We start from the raw sequence: 10257 nt of genomic DNA on the forward strand, positions 1-10257 counted from the left end.
AGTTTCCCAATCCCTTCCATCGGGATCCGGGAGTGCTGTAGTGCACCTCTGTGTAGTGCGCACAAAGGCGGCTTACAACCGTCTTCCATCGATGGTTTGAAATTGAAGAAGGAACATCAAGTGATAAAAAAGGAGTGTTGAAAGTGATTGAATTTTGGCCATAAATATGTGAATTCTTCTTCTACTGGTGGTACGTGTGGTTCTTGAATTTATACTAGTGTGTTGATTCCTTGTACCCTAATGGTTTAAAATGGTTGTCGATTCATTTCTTGTTCCATGATTTTTTTCCCCCATGCAACATGATTCACTATCTCTACGCTCATCATCTCATCCACAATTAGAGTTAGTTGAGATTTTATTACTGGGCTAGTGTAACTCAACCTATTATCATTTGCAGGACAATAGCTTGCATGCTTGGAGTGCTTGGATGTGAAAAAGAAATACTGTCGAAAACTAACTGGATGAGTTACCTAACCATCTTTGTAAAATCCCTTTGCAAGCTGTATTCGTAACTTTGATTACTTTTCTTTTGACTATGGAATATTGTAAACACTTAACTCTCTTTGATATTCTATGCTTATGAAATATTTGGGCCATTGAGTCAATGATGTAATCTTTTGGAAGCTATTGGACGTGGAAGTTTAATTTTGGAAATGGAAATGTTAAGTCTTTTAGGGTATCGTACGGGTTATTGTGACGATTTTAATATGAAAATCATTGATATTTATGTTGAAAATCGAGAGCGTGACAAAGGTGAAACAAGAAACGAGTTTTAAACTAAATTAACGAGCGGCAAGGTCTCAGGGATCAACCGACCCGTGACTTAGCCGGCTAATGGTTCTCTTTGATAACTCAAGTGAGAGTCAAATCCATGTGCTCTCACTCAGAGGGTTTAACTTGAAAATCATATGTAAAGATGGGTCCGAAAATGGACCAGAACTCATTTAGTCATTTAATCAAATACTTGAAGTGTCAAGGTTCCAAGCGTCGTGTGTGGCAAGTTAAGCTTGTCGACACACAATCAAAGAAGTTAACAACTACATGCTTTGAACAAAAATAAGAGATTTAATCCATTTTATAAACCAATTTAAAACTTTAAGGCAAGAGAAACCATTTTACCAACCAAGTCTCGGGGTAGGAATCATCCATTGACCAAGCCTAAAAGACTACTCACTCGTAGATAAAGAACTAAGCATAAGGATAAAAGGCAACATGCGATTTAACTGATGAAAACGAAAATAAACTTGATATTAAGTAGAATCTAGAAAAATAGCAACATGGGATCCTCCTCGCGGGAAAGTTGCCCTACTTGGGTTACTTGGAAGTGGTAAAGGGATTTGTATAAGAAAGAAAAGTAAAAGAGAGAAGCTGGAAAAATAGACGGCCGCATATAACGGAATTTTCCAAACAAATTGCCGTCAACGTTTCGATCCTATTTGATACAAATATCAAAGCGAAAAATTGTCCAACCTCCTAACTACAACACAGAGTGCACAATACGTGATACAACCAAGGCTTTGTTTGTACCATAGATTTTACGCAATTCAGGAAAGGCTAAATAGAAATGGAGGTCATGAAGTGTTTTGGATTTCAAGAAGCAATTTAGCAAAGACTTTGATGTTTCGCATCCTTTAAATAATACAAACAAACTTCAGCAACAACCAAATTACATTCTCTGCAAATGTAGCTTTGGGAACCACTTAATACGACAATTTTAGGGGTAGGCGAGATATGTGCATTGGGCATCCTTTTAAACTAGCAAACTACGGACTTATCACGAGAAATATGCAGGGCATGCTTTTAAATGATCAACCTACAGATTTGCTCTTTTTTATGGCACTATACAATCTACAGACTTGCCCGTTTAATGGCCCTATATTTCCCACTGTTCTGATTGGGGACGGGGCAACGCCCATGAAGCTCCGGAGGAAAGGTAAGACCTGCCAGGCCGTATGCCCAATGGATTTCAGGGATACGCTTGTACCAGTTTAGGTCACTGCCACTGGGGAATGCTGATGGTCTCAAAGCATAATCATTTCATTTGTCTTTTGATTTAGCAGCTTGGGGATAGCGTTGCACCAGATTGAGGGCTACATCTGTTTTGTCACAGACAAAAAAGAAACACAAAGTGAATAAAAACACAGTACTAGTGTAGTATTTCTCATTTATACTTGTCATAGAATGTTTTTTAAGTACTTGTCATTCTCGTGAATTTTTATTTAGCACTTGTCATTGCGCATACCGATGCTTTGGGCTATCAATGAATAAGAAGCATGGTAATGTGCATGTAAATTGAATTGGGTTCTCTAGGCCTTCTCTCTCTGATGCCATTTGATTTTGATTTGGGGCATGATTCTGCAGCAAAACAGGTATAGAGGGACACTGTTTCAGTGGTATTCTGAGAGCAGCCACTTTGTGCATATATCCAAAGGTTATGTCAGGTCTATATATAATCATCCCGCGCTTATACCCCCAATGATTAGAGATTACATTGTGTTGTTGTTTTTGTTGTTGTTGGGCGACTTACCATACAATCGGGAGGAGATAGTTTAATTGACTAGCCAAACAACACTTTCATTTGAGAAGGGCCTAGACACATGATCATCATCCCTGGTAACGGTCAATAAGAACAAAAGGGTGTCTTTACGAGCATTTGTAGCAGCACAATGGAGCGGTAATAGGTCAACGTCGCCACGAATGTAGAGTAAATAAAGATTTTTTTGCACCGACACAATAGCGGCCCTCGTATTACCAACCATAGCAGCCGCATGAAGTGCGGTATTATCATATTTGTGACTCCGTGTCAAGGCCTCCACTGGCATCAATTCCACCAACTTCTCCACAAAATGGATTGCCCTTTCTCCAGTCCTAACTGCTATGTAGAGTGTTGTCTCAGAAAGGTCGTTGATTGGGGCCGTAATTGCACTTTCATCTTGGACAAAGAATCTTCTGGCCGCATCCCAGTCGCCTCTGGGCGCAGCTTTTAAGCAGTGGTATGTATCTCCAGTATTCATCCTTCACACCACCCTCCAAGTTGTTATTCTTTGCAATGAGTCGAATAATATTGGATCTAACAAAGACTAAAACATCCATCACTACTACTAGTAGTTTATTAGTTTCTGATCTTGTGTGAATGACGCAACATTATGGGTTTCCAACAATGCTACATATCCAGAACCCAAGGATTTAAAATTAGTACCGGAACAAAAAAAATTGTAGCGGTTGCAGTGTAGCAATATCATGAGTATCGAACGAAACGTAAAGGGAATCTGTTGTAGCCATTGAATTTAAAAAATCAGTTTTGACAAGAAAATAAAAATTTTAAAGGTTCCTAATTAAATCACCCTTAACAATCAACCATCGGCTATAACGGCCGTGAACCGGAATGTGAATTGAAAACAGACCAAAACATAACAGAACCAGAGATACACATGTGATTTTCCATCTCATTGGTATATATGGATGTAAAGATATTGGAAGGCTCAAAAACTGTACCGTACTGCCTCATACAATACGTACAGCCGAGATTTAAAACCTTGTCTAGACCAGCACTACAAAAAATAATAATAATAATAAATTTAACTAGAGCTTCCACCATGTCTAAATGTTCATATATGCACCAATAGAGTGTTTGTAGTTATCCCATGAAGGATCAAGCACCCTTCTTTTCTCATATACCAGGAGATATGTATATGAGAAAAATTAAAGTGTGCTTACGCAAAGAGAGAGAGAGAGAGAGAGAGAGAGAGAGAGAGAGAGAGAGAGAGAGAGAGAATTAGTAGTTGTTTGTGCTCAAAATTTCCCAAAGCTCCCCTTAAAATGATCAATACATCATCACTAAACTATATAGGATGTGATTCCATTGCCATTTGAGGAAGAAATTCTCTTAATAATTTGGGCATCTCAACAAAAGAAAGGGGGTTTTAGGAACGAAATCTATAAGCTCTGTTTCACATCTTCCCTATGCAGATCTGGAAGCAAACAAGTACGAGAATTTTTTAGTTACCTGGTACTATGATGTCTGGAACCACATTATTCTCCATTTCGGATGAAGAATTCAGGGACACTTATTGGTCCATGACTACTGCTCTCCTCTTGATCAAAGTGGGTTGAGAATTGAGAGAGAGAGAGAGAGAGAGAGAGAGAGAGGTACACTCCTTAGAGCATCTCCAATCCAACACCCTCCAAATCTCTATTTGAGAAGATCAAATTAATCTATTTTATTTGAAAAGTAGATTTAAAGAATTGTACTATTTATCTCAACTCTAACCCAACACTCTATTTCTCAACTCCAACACATATTTGGAGGAGATCCTTTATTTTTTCCTTCATCCTCTACATTTAGAGGATCAAAGTTCATCCTCCCAAATGGAGGAGAGTTTTAGAGGATGAATTGGAGAATATTTTTCCTCCAAAATAAAGAAATGGAGTATGGGTTGGAGATGCTCTTAGGGCTCGTTTTTTTGAGCTTAACTTCTTCTTTTTTCCCTTTTCGAACTTAAATGGAAATAATTTTTATCTATTCTTTTAAAAAATTTCTAACACACATACAATTACAACATTGCCCTTTCAAAAAAATAAGTTTAAGTACCTGCATTCTTCAAAATTTACATGGAGTATTTTCGACATTTCACTTATACCTTGAGGCTTGTTTGGGAAGATTGGGAATTAAGTTAAGTTTAAGAGAATATTCTTCAAAATTTACAGGGAGTATTTTTGACATTTCACCTATACCTTGAGGCTTGTTTGGGAAGATTGAGAATTAAGATAAGTTTAAGAGAATGAACTGAATTTTAATTTAAGTTGAGTATAAGCACAAAAGAACGGGGCTTTTGAACTTTAGGCCCCATTCTTTTGAACTTAACTTAAATTTGAAATTTTTTATTCTTATTTGAATTTTTTTCACATTTTTTAGTTTTGCGTCAAACTTTTTTTGGTTATTGATTCGTCTTGACATGAGGAATCAAAAAAGTTACTTTTACCCAAGTATTTTGAGAAATAACCATTTTTTAACCAAAAAAAGACATTTTTGCACTAAAAAGTGGTTTGTGCCTTTGTGGTTATTCTCAAAATACTTGGGGTAAAAGGAAAAAAATTTACTTTTTCGATTCGAGACGAATCAATAACCTCTAAAAGTTTGGCGCAAAACTAAAAGGTGCGAAAAAAATCAAATAAGAACAAAAATATTACATTTAAATTAAGTTCAAAAGAACGGACCCTAGTACTTAGTTCTCCTGGGATGGGAGATCTATATGACCAACCTATGGAGAGAGCTCTCCAACGGCGACGATAAATGCGTCTTTCGATGCCGATTGTGCGATCGGAGCATGATCTGCAGTTGCTTTCTGGTTTTTTTTTTGTTTTTTTATATTTTAAGATCGGTAGTGTCGCTTCTTGTACTTTGTTTATTGATATATTTGTGGGACCTACCCCTGTTATGAGTGAAAGTGTGTAAAATGGGTGTATAAATGAATATAGAGTTTAGAATTTTTCTTTTACATTTCCGGGTTCTCGGCCAACTCTCTCCCTCTCTCTAGAAATTTGTGTGGAAGCTGGTGGTGCAAGTAAAGTGGACTGGTTATTGATATGTTTGTGGGACCCACGTCTCTCTCTCCCTCTCATTATAGTGTGCCACCTTAGCTACATCTCTCTCATGTATGGGCGAAATCCGTTTCAACGGATTCTATCCGTATGCGAAAAAGATGTGGCGGAAGTGTGGCACATTGATGCCCATGTAGCATTTTTGTCGTAGCCTATGATATTGGAGTGGTGCCCAAGTATTTCCATCTCATCTCGATCTCGGCGCTTTCTTTCCTCCTTTATCTCTTTTTGACTTGACCACCAATAAATTCTCACATGGCTGCAATAACACCCTCCTATGCGACAATTATTGCTCTGCCACCGACTTAGGCTCCGTTCCAGAACACCTTTTTAAAAAATAAATATTTATTTCACATTTTCAAACTCAAAAATAACGTAAATGAAAAATAATTTTTCAATTTTTTTTGCACCGTATTAAAGATCTCAATGAGATCTATCAAACAAGATCCATAGTGATAGGAAAATTATTTGCGTAAGCACATGATTTTTGAGTTTGAAATTGCCTTCTTAAAAAATAAGTACTTATTTATCGTTCCGGAACAGAGCCTTAGCTTCCAATTACTGTACTATCTATTTTTTTTTTCACATTCCCTGTAATTGGAAATTTCACTGAAATTCAAATCAACTAGAATAATATAAAATTTACGGGGTTGAAATCAGAATATGTTTTTAAGAAAGAAAAAAAATATGGGATATTACAAGTATAGGGTGGTACTCCCGGTATGACCCATACAAACATGTATTTTGGCCGGTATGGATCACCAAACTGCTTATACCTTTTTACTACCGAGATAGTACGGGATTGAACACATTAGTAAAATATTTGACGTGGTGACCCGAGCTCCTATTTTGCACTACAAGTCCTCTTTAGTTTGGTATAATGCGAAATTAGTCGATGAACATTTTCTCTATAAATAGAGACCGCAATTTCTAATTTCATTCATCCCAAAATAGATAGAGCTACTGGTATAAAGAGTGAGGAAAGAGAGATTGTACGAAGTATTTTCAATAACGTTTAATTTTCTTAACCCCAAAGGGGTTGGCCTAGTAGCCAAGACTATGAGGTGGTTCACGGTGGCTTATTGGCAATGAGTTTGGGAGGCTGATTGAAAAGAAGAGAGACCACCCTAAAGGAACAAGTGCAAAGTAGTACAGTAGTATTTTAACAGCTTACCTAACCTTGTCCCACGTTGAAAGCCTACATTAGTCATCTTGGATATATAAAAAATCATGTAAATTACTACTAATTACTTGGACATAAAACATTTTGGGCCATGTAATTAAACTCCAACAATTTACGAGGCTAGTTGTCTACATGGGGTGTTCAATTACCAGCAAAAACATTTTAGCCGTAAGGGGACGAACGGATTTTTGGCTCAAAATCCTGGCCTCGTTTGAGTCGCGGTTTAACTGTTTTAAATAGGATTAATTGTACCTAATCCCAAGTAATCTCACATTTTATTCCCAAAATGATTGTCAGGATTATCAATTCCAGTATTAATTTTATCCCTAGGGGGAGGTGGGATTGGGTAGGATTAACAAAGAAGACATTGTTTTCAAAAATATTCGAATGATATTGGAATTGTTCTAAAAAGTGTTTTCAAAATTGTCTTTTGTAATAATTTATTTCAAAAAACATTTTTCAAAACTGTCTTTTTTCAAAAAATAATTTGCAAAATTGTTTTCAAAACTTATTTTTTCAAAAAATATTCAAAAAATATTTTTCAACAGCTAGTTTTTTTTCAAAAATATCTGTTTTCAAAAAAAAAATTTGAAAAACAAACTGAACTCAATGACTATTTTTCAAAAAAACGGTTTTCCAAAAGTAGCTTTCGTTAAAAAAAAAAATCTCGTTCCAAAAAAATTTTGAAATAAAGCTGTTTTCGTTAATTATTTTTGAAAAAAACTATTTGTTTCAAAAGTTTTTTATTTCATAAAAAACTACTTTCAGAAACTTTTTTAAATTTGTTTTCAAAAAAAAAAACTGTTCCTTATCCCATATGCAATCCCATACAAATCAAACATGGGATCGGGAAGAACTACAGACGAAATTAATCCTGGACAAATAGTCTAGGGACTAACAATCCTAAGACTATTAATCCCATAGATTTTAATCTGCGAATCGAGGCTACCAGCAACAACATCAATGCTAGAAGCTAAAATCAGGCTAATTCCGCAATGCAGTACAAGAAGGCAAAGACAAATGTACAAACGCACAAGCATAGTACTCCCTCCGTCCCTTTTTAAGTGTCCTGCTTCGTAACTCCAACTTATTAAAAAGACATCATCATTACACCTTTCACATCAACTTTTTCCTCCACTTTCCCTACTTACCCATCATCATTATATTTTTACTCACTAACTTTTCAAAATAAAATCTACTTTTAAAGACAAAATAGACAATACACCAACTTTTACCCCTCTAACTTTACAAAATGGACACTTATTAAAGGACAGCCCAAAATGAAATACTGGACACAAAAAAAGAGACGGAGGAAGGAGGAAGTAATAAATATCAAGCTGAGAGACAAGAAAACTGTACAGGAACAAACTTCCCAGACAAATGCTATTCAGCCAAGTAACGCATGTGGGTGTCGAGGACGTTTTGTGAAAAACACCTCAGCGCCTAGGGGGAGTACTCAGACACACCGACAGGTACCTCCACCATAAAATTCCGAAAGAACAAGAGGCGGGGATCAATGTGAATATAGCCACCAAAATATGCTTATAAAATGAACGATTTTGATCATCAATGTGAGCCCGAGGCGAATCCAAGAGACAAAAACTCATTATACGCATGAAAATAGGATAGGCATATAGTTATAGGATTTTCGCATTTCAAATTGGAGTTTAGGGGTTCGGTTTTCACCCCATGAATGGAAGTTAGTAGTGGTGCCTCATGCAGTCTTCCGAAGAACAGACCCTTTCCCTGGAAACGGACAATGGGTGTAATAGGAGGGGAGTGTGGTAATGCAGAATTGGAGATAGGATAGTGAACCCCCAAAAAGGGCATTTCAGCAAATATATTCAGAATTGTCGAAGCGCACGTAAGCTAATCCGAACATCTGATTATCAGGGAAAAAAGAAAAAGGAACTCCCACGAGCATATGATTGTACATGTTTTAAAGTGTGGGTAATGAGAGATAATAAAGCCGCGAAAAGAATTTTCAGCTCATCAAGCCCGAAGCACAAGATTGGCACCCTTTTTAACCTTTCCAAACGATTACTACCTATACAGGTTCCAACATCTTTTTTGTTCTGATCTTTGGATCCTTTGTAGTGACTACGGCATTAATATACTTGCATTTTCTGCATCCTATTAAAAAAATCCATATCCAAATTTGGCATCAAGATATAAGCTGGAAGCTCAAGAGAAGCATCTTGAGAACATAAATATGGTCTTTTATGCAAGGGACTAAACTGGAGGGACAACAAGGGCTCAAACTCTTTTTTTTTTAGAAGGCAAAAAAATTTCATAAATCTCAAAAATTGTTACGAAGATTAATAGGAACAAGGAATGATGGCATCAAAACCCCAACCCGAAACCCAAACGATCTACAACACTGAGATTAATCCTTAAAAAAGCCTTTCTCTATGACATCAGAGAGCCATGGTTTACCAATGTCCTAGAGAAAGAACAAGACCTCAATAAACTGCTGCTTTCACAACTTCAGCTATGTTCTAACTAGGTTTTGGACCAAATAATGGCTTCTCTAGTGACCACTTCACCACCCCTTTTGCGAAGTCAATCTAACAGACAATGCAGAACCTTATAGCTTTTGAAAACAAGAATCTCATCGAACTCGAAATGAAAAGGAAACAAACAAACAAGCAAGAACTTTTAGTATCCACTGTCCTAGACTCTGTCATGCATCTCTCCCTATACCTCCTTACCTAATCGACAGAACAATTTCCAAAATGGTCAAAATTATGACACAGACCACTTTCAACTGGCCCTGCATGAAAGAATAAGCAAAGCAGCAAAGAGCATGGATTCCATCTAGCCATATTTCTTAGGCATCACTGCACGTTAGCCACAGGTCCAAAGGATTGGAATTAAGTCAACCATTCAATAAATTGCTTTCCTTAACGAATTCATCAGATATAATTGAAGCATCTACTTTCAATGATCTGATCCCATGGAATGTTAAGATTACGATTATTAGCATATAAATATCCTCGTACTATCCCTTGCAACTGTGGTCACTCTAACATAAAGGCAAGGTTTCAAGAGCACAAGCAATTCGTCAGAAACTCTACAAAGCTTTTTACATCAAATCCTAGCAGGCAAATAAACGACATTTTGAGAGATGAATAAGGGAGTTCGAAATCTGTACACCACAGTGTTTATGCTGCAATTGTTGCAAGCAGTTAACCATCACAGCATCAGCCAACAATTAATTACCATAACACGATTGCAAAGGAAAGCAAGCAAATGAGAGTTTGAGAGAATAAATATAATTTTACAAGTTAAACAAGGATTACCTGAGCGCCTTGGTCTGAATCGGCTTAGCTAAAAGGTGGCTCGCATAGTTGTCCATGTTTCCTCTACTAATTTCTCTCAATACAATAAAATTATGTGCAGGCAGAGTGACAAGTTTTAGAAAACCAAAAACAGAAAGAAAAAGAACAAAACGGATGCAGACTCAAATAACA

At 36.7% G+C, this 10257-nt stretch overlaps 1 non-coding gene across 1 annotated transcript; it reads left to right on the forward strand.

The window, feature by feature from the left end:
- Nucleotides 1–2258: 2258 nt before the first annotated feature.
- LOC131328161 (small nucleolar RNA snoR100) lies at nt 2259–2368 on the forward strand. The gene has a single exon (XR_009200438.1). It is a non-coding gene; the product is annotated as a small nucleolar RNA snoR100 (small nucleolar RNA).
- Nucleotides 2369–10257: the final 7889 nt, after the last annotated feature.

This window comes from Rhododendron vialii, chromosome 5a, assembly GCF_030253575.1.
Source record: "Rhododendron vialii isolate Sample 1 chromosome 5a, ASM3025357v1".
NCBI classification, from domain to species: domain Eukaryota; kingdom Viridiplantae; phylum Streptophyta; class Magnoliopsida; order Ericales; family Ericaceae; genus Rhododendron; species Rhododendron vialii.